Raw genomic sequence first — 19,173 nt, forward strand, 5'->3', positions numbered from 1 at the left:
TAATTATTAAAATCCTGTTCAGTGCTAATTTTTATGTATTATTCCCTATATACATCAAATTTCCATTTTACATAATAATGTTAATTCATATAGTGACTTTTGAATTAAGAGTGAGGACAAAAACACCTCATACCCATTAGGATGGCAACTGTCAAAATAACAAGTTTTGGTAAGGTTGTGGAGAAACTGGAACACTTGTGCACAGTTGGTGGGAATATAAAATGGTACAGCAACTATGGAAAACTGTATGACAGTTCCTCCAAAAATTAAAAATAGAATTACTATAATATCCAACAATTTCACTTCCAGGTATATAGCTAAAATAATTGAAAGCAGGGTTTCAAAGAGGTACTTGTAAACCCATGTTCATAACAGCATTATTCATAATAGTTAGAATGTAAAAACAACCCTAGTGTCCATCAATGGATGAATGGATGAGCAAAATACATATATACTACACACAAACACACGGCAGAATATTATTCAACTTTAAAAAGGAAGGAGAAAAAAAAGATGGTATTTAAGCCTGAATCTTAAGCCACCTCAGGGAGTAACTCATTTTTCCCTGGGTATTTTCCATGTATATATGAGGTACACATGTTAATAAACTCTTGTTTCTTAAAAATAAAAAAAAAAAAAAAAGGAAGGAGATTCTGACAAATACTACGACATGGATGAAACTTAAAGACATTATGCTAAGTGAATTAAGCCAGTCACAAAAAGAAAAATTTGGCATGGTTGCACTTACATGAGGTACATAGAGTAGTCAAAATCAGAGAGACAGAAAGTAGAATGATGGTTAAGGGGAAAAGGAGAATGGAGAGTTATTGTCTAATGTGTATAGAGTTTCAGTTTTATAGGATGAAAAGACTTCTGGAGATAGATGGTGGTGATGGTAGCACAATGTTATGAATGCATTTAATACCACTGAACTGTACACTAAAAATGGCTAAGAGGGTAAATTTTATGTTATGTGTATTTTACCACAATAAAAACAATTGGAAAGAATGAATCTGTACAAAAGATTTAATACACTTCAAAGATATAAATTTGACTGAGCATTGAGCAAGGTTTACCATATCTTCGTTGGGAAATGATAAGAAAAAGATATCTCTGTCCTCAAATATCTTATTATCACGTTGACGAGTTAGGATACACATGAGAATATCTATAGTGTCAATGTGTGTGTGTGTCTGTGTGTGTACGTGTTTAACTTTGACCAAACTTCATTGTGGAATCGTAATTTATGATTAAATTTGATAAATAATCTGATAAAAGAAAAAATATTGTAGTCATAAGCACCTGGTCACTCTCAAATATTAGACTGTTTTAATTATTAAAAAAGAGGTGTTATATAAGATGTATATTCCTAAATTATGTCTAATAAACCAAAATCCACTCCAGAGAAAAAGCAGGCATGGTCAAGGTATCATGCTATACATGTCCAGGGAATTTTTCTTGTGATGACGTCTAATTATTGAGCATGATTAAACTGTTTTAAAATAGGTTGTTATATTTGTACACTTACGTTATGAAACCCAAGAATTGACAAACTGTCTAATTTAACCATACAAAAACTGTTGGACCTCTGTTTTCAGCAGAAAGTATGTGACTACTTTGTGTCTCTCTCTTTCTATACAGACTGCCTTTCAAGAATTAGAATGGTCTTGAGCAGATCCGATCCAAACAGCACATGTAGATTCACTTCTTCCACAATACTCACACATAAATTTCAAAATTTCCAGAGATAATCATGTGGTATTTATAGAAATAACACTATCAAAAAGTCCATATAAATATTCATAATACAAAATATGTTTAATTCTTTTTTTCCCAAAAGGAATGAATAAACAAATTGAATCAAGGCCAGTAATCCAGATGAGCTGCTTTACACTGAATATAGACTAAGTGAACATGAAAAAGTAATTTTCCATATTCTAGATGCATTAAGTGAAAGAATTTGTTTAATTTCATCTTGGAAAAATATATTTGTGTGTTCATAGAATATAATTAAAAAGTCAATCATTTTTTGTTAGTGTGTTTAAAATATTTTATTAAATAAAAATACTATTGTTCTAATATATCTAACATTGAATATCTACAAGGTTCTAATTTGGGAAGTTTGTAGTAATTTGTGGCAACAAAGGAAGAAGTAGGATAAGTATAAACTTATACCGCATTTCACATATTTGTTTCTTCATCTCAATTTCTAACTTCTGTAAAAAGTCAATAAATATCTGTAGTTGCCATATCAGTTAGAATCACTTTAGGCTTTATGAAAAAGTAATTGGATTTCATCAAACAGGGGTTTATTTCTGTTACATAAATAGTAAAATGGAGGGCTGTCCAGACTAGGTATAGCAGCTCCATCATGTCCTCAGTGACCCTAACTCTGTTTAGCCTTCCATTTCACCTTCCTAGCATCTTTACAAAATGGCTTTTGCATCTCTAGCCATCATACCTGTATCCCAAAGGGGAAGATGGAAGAAAATTAAAGTCAATAGTCAAAAGGTGCAAATATATTCTTTAGGTCTGCCAACTCTAACAAGCTAAAAGAAAGAGCTGAATCAGATTTTATCATGTGAAAATATATACGTGTATAATAAATATTTTAAATTTATTGTCTTTAAGCATAAGAGATTGGAATTAGGAGTCAGATGGGTCATGGACAGCAATCTGAAAAGTTAAAAACCTTTTAATTATAAGTATGAACAGAGTAAAACACAAAAGATGAAAATGTGGGCAGGACACTTCTTATTATCCAGGATCAGAAATGAGTCAAGAATTAGAAGCAAAGATTAAACCAAAAAGAACTGAGGTCAGAGGTTAAATGCATAGGAATGTAGACCTTAGGAAATCTAATGTATCAAGACTGTGGCTGGTTACAGACTGCAACTAAAGAAAATAGGACATAGGAAGACATTCTTTATAATCCATATAACTTTTGATTTCCTTTCTGGTTAAAATGTGGAGACTAAATCTGAGTGATTCACAACTGTTAACAGGAAGTGACAGCAATTCGTTGCCAATAAGAGGATTACTGTAAAACTTTATTTTCATCTTGGCTGGAGTAAATGTGGGCATTTTAGAATTAAAATATCTATACCAGATACTGCATAGCATTCAAGAGTACTTTTTAAAAAAACATAGACTTGCTGACAGGGTCCCATGATGAAGGGATTTCATTCGATTATATTGGTCCCACTAGCCTATTGAGCTTCCTGCAGTTTCAACCCAACTGTAGCAAGGGTTTTATGGATTCGTATAGACCAGAATGTTTGGCCGAATGAAAATTAATTGGCAAAAACAAAACATCCAAAAAATTTCTAAACATGAAACTGAATTTTGAAAGATATATATAGGTATACACACATATACGTGTATATACACCTATACATATACACCTGTGAGTCTATCTATCTATCTATCTAAAATCTTTAAAAGGAATTAAACTCTTGTTTACATTAAGGAGCTTACAGAAAGTGTTAGCAAAATATCTGTTCCATAGGAAGAACTTGATAAAAAGTACCTCACATTAAAAAAAGAGGATCATTTTCCTGAAACAACAAAATTCATTTATATAAAGAATTGTTTCTTAAGAGCTTAGTTACAAGCTTCCATTTCATATATCACTGATTTTCAAAATTTGAAGCCTCTAAACCCTTTTGTAAAATTAACTTTATGGAGACCTCCAATGTCAAAAATGTAAAAGAACTGCTCTAATTAACACAGAAGTCTCAGAAACCCTGCTCTCTCTGCCTCCCAGTCCAATGACTTTGAGATTCCTAAGGCAGCTGCAAGTTGCCCTAGGCTAGGAGTCTTAAAACATATTAAATCCAGTAGAACAGGCCATGCAGATGATTATATTTCTAGTTAAAATAATGTTCTCATATCTATCTATCGATTTTCCAATGATAATAAATTATGAACAACAGCTATAAAAGGAAGTTTTATTGAATCTCCTATTGTGATATATTTCAGAAGACTTTAAGCTGGTGAGAACCAAGCTATTGAATTAGACGACTGGCCTATACTCCTTTATATTCTAATTTATTATGAGGTGTCATTCCCAGTACATCCTTTCTTTTAAACGGTTCTCTCTCTTCTCCTTATATACTAATCTGGGGATTGAAATGTCATCCTTCAATTATTTTAATCTGAGTTCTTGTTCAGCATTTTAAAGCCAGAGCAAGTGGAACACATATAAAATCGGATTATTTGGAATTTATGTCAGGGGCAATGTCAGGTACTATAGTGCCAAAGTAGCAGTAATGACCTTTTTAGGTCATAATTCCTCTGGGATCTGACCTTAGTTCTTATATATTTTCCAAGCTTGGCTTAGTGTTCTTCCCATTGATTTTATAAACTAAATAACAACTTCCAGTAGATTCCATTCTTGGAATCGCAAGAGTCAGACCTGGTTTATAAGAACCTGCTTTGTTCCTTAACCTTTATGTGCATATATACATATACACATAAACACATACCCACAAACTTAGATAATCACACAACCATTTAAGTATTCCCTTATTAGAGAAACTATTTACTATGATACAATTCTTTTCTTCAACTATTTTATTTCACTGACTTAATCAGGTGCTCATACATGATTTTGGTTATTAATAATAACTTTAATTGTAAAGTAGATTGCATAAATGTTTAATTTTGGTAATTAAATATTTCTGTTAAATACTGATGCTTCTAATATATACATTTAGCTCTACCTCATACTATTAACTGTATAAGTGCTCCAAATTTTCAGCCTAAACAGCATATATATATATATATTTTTTAAAGGATTTTCTTATTTATTTATTTATTTATTTATTTATTTATTTATTTATTTATTTTTGGCTGTGTTGGGTCTTCGGTTCGTGCGAGGGCTTTCTCCAGTTGCAGCAAGCGGGGGCCACTCTTCATCGCGGTGCGGGGACCGCTCTTCATCGCGGTGCGCGGGCCTTTCTCTATCGCGGCCCCTCCCGTCGCGGGGCACAGGCTCCAGACGCGCAGGCTCAGCAATTGTGGCTCACGGGCCCAGCTGCTCCGTGGCATGTGGGATCTTCCCAGACCAGGGCTCGAACCCGTGTCCCCTGCATTAGCAGGCAGATTCTCAACCACTGCGCCACCAGGGAAGCCCCTAAACAGCATATATTTTGAAACAGTTTTGAAAAATAATGCTTTTGAAGTGTATTCCTGTAAAACTTAAAATTTGAAACATGTATTTTGGGCACAGAGATAAGTTCACTATAAAACTGAGTAGAAAGAGTTCCAAATATATCTCCTGTCCACTATAAAACTGAGTGGAAAGAGTTCCAATATATCTCCTGTCCCCACACACTCACCAGAGTAGTATGTTTGTTACAATTGATACACCAGCAATGACACATCTTTACCACCCAAAGTCCATAGTTTACACTAGGATTTACTCTTGGTGTTGCATGTTCTATGGTTTTTGACAAATGTATTTGACATGTATTCACTGCATCATACAGAATAATTTCACTGCCCTAAAATTACTCTATTACTCTACCTAGTCATTCCTCCCTACAAACAAACCTGTGGCAACCAGTAATACATAGTTTTACCTTTTCCAGAATGTCATATAGTTGGAATCATAGACCATAAAGGCTTTTGTGATTGCCTTCTTTCATTTAGTCATATGCATTTAAATTTCCTCTACATCTTTTCATGGCTTGATAGCTCATTTCTTATAGTCCACTGTGCAGATGTAGCATAGTTGATTTATCCATTTACTTACTGAAGGACCTATTAGTTTCTTTCAAGCTTTGGCACTTATGAATAAAACTACTATATACATACACGTGTGGGTTTTTATATAGACTTAAGTTTCCAACTCATTTGGATAATACCAAGGAGTGTGATTGCTGGATTGTATAGAAAGACTGAGAAGTGTCGCTGCTCCACATCTTCACCAGCATTTGGTGTTGTCAGCATTTGGGATTTTAGCCATTCTAATACTGTTGTCTATTTTAAATTCTGTTGTTTTTCAGATGTCTTGTTATTATGTTCCTGTTATTTTAGTTTGTTCTTCATAAAAAAGATGTCCTATAAATAATATCTAATTATAAAAATGTATGACAAAAAACTCATTTTTAATGGACACATCAAAATCTTAGAGTGATTTGCCCAAGAAATTTCCCAGTGATCATTCCCTTTGGATGGTCTTAATATTCTTATTGCTTCTTTCTCTGAAGACAGCAATAATTGTGGTTTCCTTCCTTTACATTGTGTTCAATTACATGACCATCTTTACTGAAAATACTCTCTCAATTCTTCTTTGAGGAATCAGATTGAAGTTTTTTATACAAGTTAATAATTTATTTTTTAACGTACATCTATTTATTTACTCTGGCAGACACTGTTGCTTACTTTTCTGTCATTCACTCTTCACCAACTGATTCTTGATTTTGCTAAGGACCAAAATGACCAGCCCCAGCAAAGGATCCCAGCAAGTCAAGCAATCTGTGACTTTCCACCTTGCCTCAGATTTGAGCACTGAAACTTATGCTACTCATTTCTACTCAAGCAGAGAGGTAAGATTCAATCCGTGATGCGTTAAGGAAAATATTTTGTTTCTCCATAAAAACAGAGATAGGTGGAGAGAAATCCCTTTGGCTGTCTTCTTTCTTAATGGGTCTGTGAAGGTATAATCACTGGAGTTATGGCAGCTACCTTGTGACTATGAAGAAAGAAATAACATGTTGAAAATGCAGAGGGAAAGATGAAAAGAGCTTGGTTTCTTCATGATATTTTTGACTATAGAACCACTCACAGTACCACCTATTTCCAGATTCTTTGTTCCGTGAGATAATTATCTTAGTAGCGAAGACAGTATGATCTGGTATTCAGTTACCTGCCGCCAAAAGGTTCCTAACTGAAACTGTTTTGTAAATGGAAGACTTAGTGTGAATGGCCATGCCCACATCCTTGAAACATTACCAACATTATGTCACCAAAATGTCAGCTGGCTTTACTTCAGTCCAATTTAATACTAAAGACTCATGTACAAGGTATTGCTTAATTACACATTTTGCCTTTTAAAATCTATATTTATAATATAAGAAATTTAAAGCAATTTTTGTTTATATTTTGCAATTTTGTGTCTTTGTCATATTTCAAATTACTTGGAACAGGAAAAGACAAGATATTCATTGTATTGCATATGTCATCTGTCAAATTATAGGACTCAAATCTAGAAAATATGAACACAAATATTCATAACAGTTTGGGGTAGAATTTCTAGTATCTGTTGGTTTTTCTTTTTTTCTTCTCCATCTTACAATAGTTATTTTATTTTGGTCTTAGAGTAGAACCAATTGGGTTACACAGTCCCTTCGTCTGAATGATAAGCAATCTTTCACCCCCAAAATACCTCTCACACCAAACACACATTTTATTAATAAAATTTTTTGAGATTTGTGATCAGAGTAGATGGATTTATCTTGACAAACAGTCATTTTCTTCCATTTGCACTTGGGATAAAATCCAAAGTCATTAATACTGGGGACGATGTTGCTGACTATCTCTCTAGCTATATCTTTATTAGTCTCCCCATGAAGAGACTCACAGTTGCTGAAATTTTCAAAATGTTTCCAAACACAGATCCCCAGGGCTTTTTAAACACTCTGTCTTCTCCCAGAGTCACTTATCACCATTTATTTTCACCACAAATATTACCAACTCAGAGAGGCCTGTTCACCCTGCTGAAGGTTCTGCTTTCCATATCTTCAACACAAGGTGACTTTAATTGATTATTTTATATTGCTTTTCTCATCTTGAATACATATTTTAATCTATATTTCCACTTCATTATTGTCAACTCTTTTCTCCCTGCACCAACACAAAGTATGACCCATGAGAGTATCTTTTAAATTTCGCCCTCATTCATCATAATGCCTGACAAACAATTATTTTGAAAATATTTTTATAGACAAATAGATTAATAATGATTTATAATAAAGGTAAATAAATGAAAATGATTTTTTGATACCCTTTCCCTTCTTCATTCACTTTCAGTAACTTAAGCTTCCAAAAGCTGATTTGCCTTTTTACTTCTCTCTCAAAACTATACCTTCTCTAAATTCCTTTGTATTTCTTGTTGTTATTCTGCTAAGTCATTTAGTTATGACTTGAGTATCTTCTTCCATTTGTGGCCTTGACATTGAAACGTCTAGCCTCCAAAAAGGCTTATTTCATGATTTTCATAAACAAATACTAACTCTTCCTTAGAAGTGTTCTGGAAGTTGTTAAATTAATATTTTTCTGCTACACCAGATCAGATAACCAATGTCCTTCTGGTAACATTTACCCAGAGACACAGAACTTTTATTTTCATTCATCCTATTGAATTATTTTTGTAACATTCTAATTTTTTTTAAAGTTTAGGTATCCTATACTTTAGCATTAATTATCATATTTCTTATATCTTAATAAATATTTTATAATACTGATTGACTTTTTTCCTGGAAAAATCTATTCATTCCTCTTTAATAGCCATTAAATTAAAAAACAAAATCAGTCTATCAGTTTCTACCTTTCTGAAAGTTTGTAAGTATTATTGAGCATAATTAAATTCAGGAAATAGGACAAATACAAAAATAATACCATAAAAACTTCAGGTCATCCTTTATCACCTAGTAAAAAAGGATGGTGATCATTTTTTCATATTCACGTATTTCATTTATATAAAACTACCATCTACATGGATACACGCAATCATATGATATACACATGTAACATAATTCTATATTACTCTTTTTCCCTAATATTATGCTCCAAGTAGTCAAACTGATTTAGGAATTTATTTAAAAGGCCTGTATGATTAATTGCCTGATACTGGTATTAGACCAATAGACTATAGAGATATTATGTTCCTGGCATTTAAAAATTAATCATCCTTTTCTTTAAGATTTAACAGGGAATATAAGCTCATTCCTTCAAATTATGACCAAGTAGCATGATATACATTACTATTTTTTATCTTTTGTTTTTCATTTTTAAAATCTTTAATTCAGTAGAATTTTGGCTGGCAGATTCTTCGGTCATCTAATCCTTTAATAAGTCACTGCTGTTCTTCATAGATCTTTTCCCTCTTTTATTTTGTTACAGCTGCATTTGGCTTCTCTGTTGATTTGTTAGTCTATGTACTCAAATCCATATTGCCTTCTTTCTCAAGCTATTTCAAGTTTATCATCCGATTCTATCTGGTGAATCTAATCAAGTTGACCATTTACCATCTGCTTGATCTGCCCATGCTCCGTTTAATACAATTGAAAAAAGACAAGGACTTGTACTAGGGATCCCAAATCTCTGACCTCAGCTACTATGCAGGCTGTACCAGACAGTCCAAACGTTATATTCTACAAGTACTTTCTTTCACTAGACTCAGTTTGCTTTCAATTTCAAGGCAATGATTTTTCTTCATAAACCTCGATTCTTCATCCTTCTATTTATCATTGTTGTTTAAACTTGGATGGTTTAAATAACACAAAGAGCTGTATCACCTAATCTCTCTAAACATCAGGTCAAATGAGGAAAAACTACAGATGTTTACTGATATAATTTGGGGGGAATATTAAATAATCAAATAATGTCCTTAACACTGTGCCTGGTAAATCAAGAGTGCTCAGTAAATGTTAGCGATTATTATTATTTAATTATCATAAGCACCAAACCTTCCTGAAGTGATTTTATTCTTATTAAGTGACTATTAGTGGTATTGGAAAATCCTTCATTATCAAAATATTATTAAAATATTAATATTAGAAATTATAAGGAAACATAAAGTACATTCTAGTCACTTAAAATTAAACTTGTAAATGAAATATTTATTACACTGTAAAATCAGAATCGAAGAAGATAAGAGATGGAAAGGACTTAAGATTTTCCTCATTTTAAGATCCTCATTTATTGGTGAAGCTAGAAAGAGTGTGATTTTCCAAGGACCTTCCATCAAAGCCTCATTGAAATAATTAATGTTAAAGGAAAATAGATTTGGTAAATGTTAAAATAAATTTCCATGTTTAACTATTTATCATAAGACTATCAGAAACTACAGAACATCAAAGAGTCCCTTATTTCAATTACCTTTTGTAATATTTAGTATACATTTTAAAACTGTGATTTCAACTCAGGATTCAACATCATTGGCTTATTAATTTTATTTATATTAAAAAACAGAGTGCCTAACATGTGCTAGCTTTATGCTAAGTATTTTATAAATAATACTAAACTTAAGCCTCATATAACCCTAGCAAATAGGGACCCCTATTAGTCCCATTTTATTGGCGGGAATTAAGAAGATGAATTTGCTCATTCTCACATTATATTAGTCCCACCTTCTTATATGTTGAATTTGCTCATATCTTACAGTTTCCTAATCAGACTATGTTTATCTGGTTGATCAAGCTCTCTACTTTCAAATTACAATGAGATAAAATCAGGTACATGAGTTAAAACCAGTTTTCTATCATTTACCTTATAGGTCTTCCAAAATGACCAAATAAATAGGTATATGCAAGGTGTTTGTTAAATCATTCTTTGCCACACCTCTTTTATTATCAGGCAATATACTAAAAGAAACCCTATATACATTTAATAATTACTCAAATAAATTCAATAATTAGTGGGCTACAGTATGTTAAAGAGTAATTGGTGATACTCTGATTTCTTGATATAATACCAGGCATGATAGTGCCTGTAAACATATTATAATCCCTTCATCCAATTTGCTGGTAAACTTTTAAGTATTTAAACCTGCCTAATAGCACAGTTGTGGGGTGACTCACATATGTTCCTCAAACTTTGATTTTTCTTTCTTAAATTTTTTAGTGTCCTTTTCTATTGATTTCCTTCACCAGAAAATGTTTGCTCAACTTTTGAAATATGCAAGAGATTAAGGTTGCTGATTCACTGATTACCATTTTATTACAGGATTTATGAAACATGTAGTTCGTTTTTATATACACCCAAATCATAGCTTCTGTGAAATACCTAAGCTTTATATTTGCTATTCAAAAAGGGAATTGCAAGCTTTCTGTAAGAGTAATTTCCTATTTGATGTTTTCATGGAAAATAATGTTTAAATCCTATTTAATTTGCAAGATCAACTCTAGATCCAACTTTTTTATTATAGAAAGTTAGGATTCAGAGAGTTTATATTTGAAGGCTATTACTTAGCTATTGATTTTATGTTTAGCTCCTTCTATCTTATCTAGACTAATAGTGCAGAAGTAATAGGAGTAGGTACAAAAAAAGTATTCAGTAAATAGGTGTAATGGAAAAGCACTGTTACCATCTAGATACATGAGTCACATTAGAGCAAATGCAGAACTAAGACACTCAGGCAGGGATGAAAGCAGCCAGAGACCATTTTATTCCTAGGAAGAGCTTGCCATTTTTTTAATTGAATTTAGGTTATTTAGATCTCTTTATGTCTTCAGCTCTATGATAAAATCTGATTTTCTAAATTATCCAGGTTCTTTTCATTTTAGAATGGAACAATGGTCTTTTCAAATTAATTCTTTACTAATACAAACACCTGCAAACCTCATGGCCCTATGCTAGATGTTGAAACTACAAATAAAAAGACGTATTTCTTCTTTTTTTAGAGAGTTTGTAGGTTACACATATATTTGTATTCAATATAAGGACTATAGTAGAGATTCCTCACATAACAGATATATAGCAGGTGAGAGGGAATCCAGTTATACCTAGAAGAAGAAGAAATAGCTTTTCAGAAGGAGTAATGAGCAAGCTGAGGGATGAACAGGACTTTTTTTTTTAACATCTTTATTGGAGTATAATTCCTTTACAATGGTGTGTTAGTTTCTGCTTTATAACAAAGTGAATCAGCTATATGTATACATATATCTTCATATCTCTTCCCTCTTGCATCTCCCTCCCTCCCACCCTCCCTATCCCACCCCTCTAGGTGGTCACAAAGCACCGAGCTGATCTCCCTGTGCTATGTGGCTGCTTCCCACTAGCTATCTATTTTACGTTTGGTAGTGTATATATGTCCATGCCACTCTCTCACTTTGTCCCAACTTACCTTTCCCCCTCCCTATGTCTTCAAGTCCATTCTCTACGTCTGTGTCTTTATTCCTGTCCTGCCCCTAGGTTCTTCAGAACCTTTTTTTTTTTTCATATTTCATATACATGTCTTAGCGTACGGTATTTGTTTTTCTCTTTCTGACTTACTTCACTCTGTATGACAGACTCTAGGTCCATCCAACTCACTACAAATAACTCAATTTCGTTTCTTTTTATGGCTGAGTAATATTCCATTGTATACATGTGCCACATCTTCTTTATCCATTCATCTGTCGATGGACATTTAGGTTGCTTCCATGTCCTGGCTATTGTAAATAGAGCTGCAATGAACATTGTGGTACATGACTCTTTTTGAATTACGGTTTTCTCAGGGTATATGCCCAGTAGTGGGATTGCTGGGTCCTATGGTAGTTCAATTTTTAGTTTTTGAAGGAACCTCCATACTGTTCTCCATAGTGGCTGTATCAATTTACATTCCCACCAACAGTGCAAGAGGGTTCTCTTTCTCCACACCCTCTCCAGCATTTATTGTTTGTAGATTTTTTGATGATGGCCATTCTGACTGGTGTGAGGTGATATCTCATTGTAGTTTTGATCTGCATTTCTCTAATGATTAATGACGTCAAGCATTCTTTCATGTGTTTGTTGGCAATCTGTATATCTTCTTTGGAGAAATATCTATGTAGGTCTTCTGCCCATTTTTGGATTGGGTTGTTTGTTTTTTTGATATTGAGCTGCATGAGCTGCCTGTATATTTTGGAGATTAATCCTTTGTCCATGGATTCGTTTGCAAGTATTTTCTCCCATTCTGAGGGTTGTCTTTTCATCTTGTTTATGGTTTCCTTTGTTGTGCAAAAGCTTTTGAGTTTCATTAGGTTCCATTTGTTTATTTTTGTTTTTATTTCCATTCCTCTAGGAGGTGGGTCAAAAAGGATCTTGCTGTGATTTATGTCATAGAGTGTTCTGCCTATGTTTTCCTCTAAGGGTTTGATAGTGTCTGGCCTTACATTTAGGTCTTTAATCCATTTGGAGTTTATTTTTGTGTATGGTGTTAGGGAGTGTTCTAATTTCATTCTTTTACATGTAGCTGTCCAGTTTTCCCAGCACCACTTATTGAAGAGGCTGTCTTTTCTCTATTGTATATTCTTTCCTCCTTTATCAAAAATAAGGTGACTATATGTGCATGGGTTTATCTCTGGGTTTTCTATCCTGTTCCATTGATCTATATTTCTGTTTTTGTGCCAGCACCATACTGTCTTGATTACTGTAGCTTTGTAGTATAGTCTGAAGTCAGGGAGCCTGATTCCTCCAGCTCTGTTTTTCTTTCTCAAGATTGCTCTGGCTATTCGGGGTCTTTTGTGTTTCCATACAAATTGTGAAATGTTTTGTTCTAGTTCTGTGAAAAATGCCAGTGGTAGTTTGATAGGGATTGCATTGAATCTGTAGATTGCTTTGGGTAGTATAGTCATTTTCATAATGTTGATTCTTCCAATCCAAGAACATGGTATATCTCTCCATCTGTTTGTATCACGTTGAATTTTTTTCATCAACGTCTTATAGTTTTCTGCATACACCTCTTTTGTCTCCTTAGGTAGGTTTATTCCTAGGTATTTTATTCTTTTTGTTGCAATGGTAAATGGGAGTGTTTCCTTAATTTCACTTTCAGATTTTTCATCATTAGTGTATAGGAGTGCAAGAGACTTTTGTGCATTAATTTTATATCGTGCTACTTTACCAAATTCATTGATTAGCTCTAGTAGTTTTCTGGTAGCATCTTTAGGATCCTCTATGTATAGTATCATGTCATCTGCAAACAGTGACAGCTTTACTTCTTCTTTTCCAATTTGGATTCCTTTTATTTCTTTTTCCTCTCTGATTGCTGTGGCTAAAACTTCCAAATCAATGTTGAATAATAGTGGTGAGAGTGGGCAACCTTGTCTTTGAACAGGATTTTTAGAGCTCCTCACTGAGGCTAGTGCTTGTAAACAAGGTTTTCCATTTTGTGGATGTACCACAGTATATTTATTCACTCCTTGATACTTGAGTTATTTCTAATTTTTGGTAATAACAAATAAAGCTTTTGTGATCATTCATTTACAAGTCATTTAATAAACATATGCTTTTATTTCTCTCAGGTAAATACTGAATCAAATAGAACCTGCATGTTTAACACTTTATAAGAAACTGCTAAACTGTATCCAAATTGCTTACACCATTTTACATTCCCACTGTTAGTGTATGAGAGTTCCAGTTGCCCCATATGCTTGTCAATGCTTGATATGGTCAGGCTTCTTATTTTTAGTCATTCCTATGGCGTAGAGTAGTATCATGTTGTGGTTTTAATTTGCATTTCTCTAATGATGAATTATACTGGGTATCTTTTCATATGTTTATTTCATAATCTTATTTGTTATCTGTATATATTCTTTTTAAAATTATTATTTTATATTGGAGCATAATTGATTAACAATGTTGTGTTAGTTTCAGGTGTACAGCAAAGTGATTTAGATATATATATATGTACATGTATCTATTCTTTTCCAAATTCTGAAACATCTGTTCAAATAGTTTAGCCATATTTTAAATTGGATTATTGGTTTTCTCACTATTGAATCTTTATTTTTGTATATTCTGGATGCAAGTATTTTATCAGATATATTATTTGCAAATATTTTATACAGTCCATATCATATTTTTTCTATTAGCAGTGTATTTCAAAGAGTAGATATTTTTAATTTAGATGAAGAAAATTTATCATTTGTTTTCTTTAATAGATTGTGGTTTTATGTGGCATCTAAGAAATCATTGCCTAACCTGAGGTCACAAAGATTTTCTACTAGCTTTTCTTCTAAAAGTTCTATAATTTCAGATTTACAGACATTTGTGTCTATGATTCATTTTGGTTTAACACTTTAATATGATGTGAGGTATAGGAACAACATTCATTTAACAATATGTATGAATATCTAATTTTTCCAACACAATTTATGAAAAGTGTATACTTTCTCCCTTGAACTGCCTTTTCTTCTATGTCAAAAATCAGTTGTCCATGTAGGTCAGGGTATTTTTCCCAAGTCTCCATTCTGTTCATTTGATTCATTTGTCTATCTTTAATTGAAACTTAAAATATGGTTTGTTTAGTCCCCCAAATTCCTTTTTAAGATTGTTTTGGCTCTTCTAGGTACTTTGTATTTCCATATGAATTTTAAAACCAGCTTATCGATTTCTGAAAAATAAAAGCTGGAATATTGATAGGGATTGTGTTACATCTGTAAATAAATTTGAGGAGTACTGACATTTTAACAATATTGATACACTTGAGCTACTGACTTTGGATGTTTTCCATTTATTTAGAGCTCCTTGAGTTTCTCTCACCAATATTTTGTGCTTTTCACACCTTTTGTCAAATTTATCCTTAACTATTAAGTATTTTTTTGTATTTTGCTGCTATGGTAAACGTTATTTTTGCCTCAATTTTCAAATGTTCATTGATAGTGTATAAAATGCAATTGATTTTTGCATATTGCTCTCTTATTCTGTGATCTTGCTGAACTCATTTATTAGTTCTAGGAATTCTTTTTTATAGATCTCATTAGATTTTTCTATATAGATGACCATTCTATCTGCAAATAAAGACAACTGTATTTCTTTCTTTCCTTTCTGGATGCCTTTTATATCTCTATCTTTTAGTTTGTTAATTTGGTGAATTGTATTGATTCCTTCTCAAATGCTAAACTAAATTTGCATCAGTGGGATAAACCACACCAGATCATGGAGTATTTAGATAGATAGGTAGATAGATAGATAGATAAACAGATAGACAAAGATTTAGTTAGCTAAAAAGTTTGTTTAGAATTTTTGCATCTGGATTCATGAGGGATATTTGTCTGTACTGTTACTTTTTGTATTGTGTTTGCCTTCTTTTGATATTGCAATCCTAAGAAAATGAGGTGAGAACTATTCACTGTGTTCTAGTTTTTAGAAGGATTTTTTTTTTAGAATTAGTATTATTTCTTCCTTAAATATTTTGTTCACTCTATTGGTAAAGCCATCTAGATCAGGAATACTCCTTAGGGTAAGTGTTTTAACAAGACACTTAATTTCTTTAGTATCCTCTTTCATTCCTGATACATATATCTTTTGTCTCTCTTTTTTCCCCTGATCTATCTGGCTAGAAGTTTGTCAATTTCATGATTTTTCTCAAGGAACCAGCTCTTGGTTTCATTTATTTCTCTATTTTCTTGTTTACTGATTTCTACTCAGATCTTTATTCTTCCCCTTCTCCTACCCTGAATTTTATATTTCCTCCTTTTCTAGTTTCTAACGGTGATTGCTGAGGTAAATGACTTGACAAGATGTTTCTGCTTTTCTAATATAGGCATTTAGCATTAAAATTATTTAACCCCTAAGTATTTCTTCAGCAGCATCCTACATATTTTGAAATATTGTTTTCGTTTTCATTCAGTTAAAATACTTTATAATTTATTTTTATTTATTCTTTGAACTACAGGTTATTTATAAATGCATTATTTGACTGCCTAATATTTTGTGATTTTTATAGAGATTTAAAATTGATTTCTAACCTAATTCCATTATGATCAGGGAAGATACTGTTAGATTAATGGGTGTTTGTTTTATGGCCCAGATTAAGATCTATCTCAATAAATATCGCATCTACATCTGAAACATAGAATGTGAATTTTATTTTTGTTAGGTATAGGGCTCTATACACATCACTGTAGTAAACTCAGTCAATATATTCTTACTGATTTATGTGTATTTGTTCCATAAATTATTATTAGAGTTGTATCAAAATCTCAAATTATAATTGTGGTGTTGTCTATTTCTCAGTGCAGTTCTATCAATTGCAGCTTCAGGTATTTTGGAGTTTGGTTAATAGATGTGTAAACATTTAGGATTGTTATGTTCTCTTGATAAACTGACCACTTCATCATTATGATAATATACTTTCTTGTTCTGAAACATACTTTGTCTGATACTAATATACCCAACCTAGTTTTCCTCTGATTAGTGCTAAAATGATATAATTTTTTACTCATTTACTTTTAATTAATTTGTGTCTTTATGCAAAGTACATTTCTTTTAGGTAGCAAAGAGTTGGGTCTTTCTTGCGTTTTGAAATTCAATCTGATAATTTTGCCTTTTAATTGTTTTTTTCCGTATTGGAAAAAACTAACTTAAGTTTGAAATTCATGGCTCAGAAATCCCAGAGGAATTCCCATAAATTTCCCAGACAGGCTGGGAGTGAGATTTTTATTGCAACATTGTCTGGTAGTAAGGAGTAGGGACAATCTAGGGGCTCATTATTAAGGACTGGATGAGCACAGGAGAACACAAACTATGAATACTCTGAAATGTTCAGAAGCCAGGAAAGCTACTTGTATGATAAGAAGTGTGGCTAGATCTTTACTCATTGTTGAGTAAAAAGTATGACACAGAAAAATGTCTATGCCAAAATTCCATTTATGTATGTATTCAAAATACACACCAAGCTACATATTTTTAAAGAATTCATAAAAACTCAAGGAAACATATTAAACACTTAGGATAGAGGGAAATATAAGTCAGGAATATGCACAAGAGAAAATGAATAGATGCATAAATAATGTGCTGCTAAAGTGAAATTAAATAATCTTTTACTCCTAGGACTCAAAGTTTTTAAACATTGAATTAAAATTTAGAGTGAAAACTAAAATTGCGTGGATTCAAGTATGCCTAATATTTTAATACAAGTTACTGGATACCATTTAGGAAATAACCCTTTTTTGAAGCAGGTATTTGTAATACAGGAGGTGTGCTTGTGAAGTTATTGACTGTTTATTGCCCTCTGGAGTATGCTCGTATTAATTAGCATGGAAATCAGCTCAGTAACAATTAATAAATAAATATATTTAAGTGCCATATGTCTCTGTTAATTCATGCATGCCATAGCAATTATCAGGGAATGTTAAGCAGAGATCAGATAATTACTGATCCTAATCAAAATTACAAGATCAGACTTTATAAGAAACTAGAGTTAGATTATGAGCTTGGATTTTAGTCATGTCTAGACAGTTTCCAAAACAGCCTTTCTTAATCATCCATACCCTATACCTCTGAAAAGAAATAAAACAAAGATAGTAAAACTAAGACTCAAATGCAACATGTTCCCAAAATTTGAATCAATCTTCCACTAGATTCCACAATCTTCCACTGTGTTTCATGGATCTGAACTTTAAAAACCAACCATTTACATGTTTTATGTCAAATATATTTCAATTAAAACAACGACAACAACAATAACAGTAACAACCACCACAACCAAGGCCTTATCTGAGGAGCAGAACAGCCAGGGCTGCTGCTGACATGGTACAGCTTGCACAATGCAGTTTGTAGGGGGTACCATTTACCTCTCTGCATCATAGACGTGTATACATATTATGACAAGTTTTAGCAAATGGCAGTAAATCCTCCAGAGAATGGGCACTTATTCTAACTCTCACATAGGTAACATTCAGTCCAGCTGAGGTCCTGAGAGCAGCACCTCTAGTTTAAATGACGTATTGAGATTATTTTCCCCCACACTTACTACCTCCCTCAATTCACCTTTCCTTTCTCTCTTACTTTATTCTTGAAAAGCAGAAAGACCCTTTCCCATCTTTCCTGGATAATCTGGTACATAGGAGAGCAGGTGTATCTGTTTCTACTCTTTAAAGCACAGGCTCTACTCCATCTTGCTTGGTCTTTACTTCATATAGCAGAATGTCAAGTGTGGGAGTCTTACATATAACCGAATATAAATGAGTAAAACTACAAATCTCACCCATAACCAAAATCAAACAGACAAATAAATAAACTACCTATATGTTAGTACATTTAATATGTAGTTTACATTGAATTTTATATCTTCTTGCCCCAAGACCGTCAGCGCAGTGTCCTGGTGTGAGTGCAATGTGTGCGTATGATATCGTTATATCCAAATTGCTCTGAGTCCTCCCACTGGTTTTGCCAAAACACTCATTATCCATTTTTCTTTCACTCTAGAGGAGCACTTAGGCTTTATTTTGAAAGTAATTGTGTTAGGGACCTCAAAGACTA

This window comes from Balaenoptera acutorostrata, chromosome 18, assembly GCF_949987535.1.
Source record: "Balaenoptera acutorostrata chromosome 18, mBalAcu1.1, whole genome shotgun sequence".
Taxonomy (NCBI): domain Eukaryota; kingdom Metazoa; phylum Chordata; class Mammalia; order Artiodactyla; family Balaenopteridae; genus Balaenoptera; species Balaenoptera acutorostrata.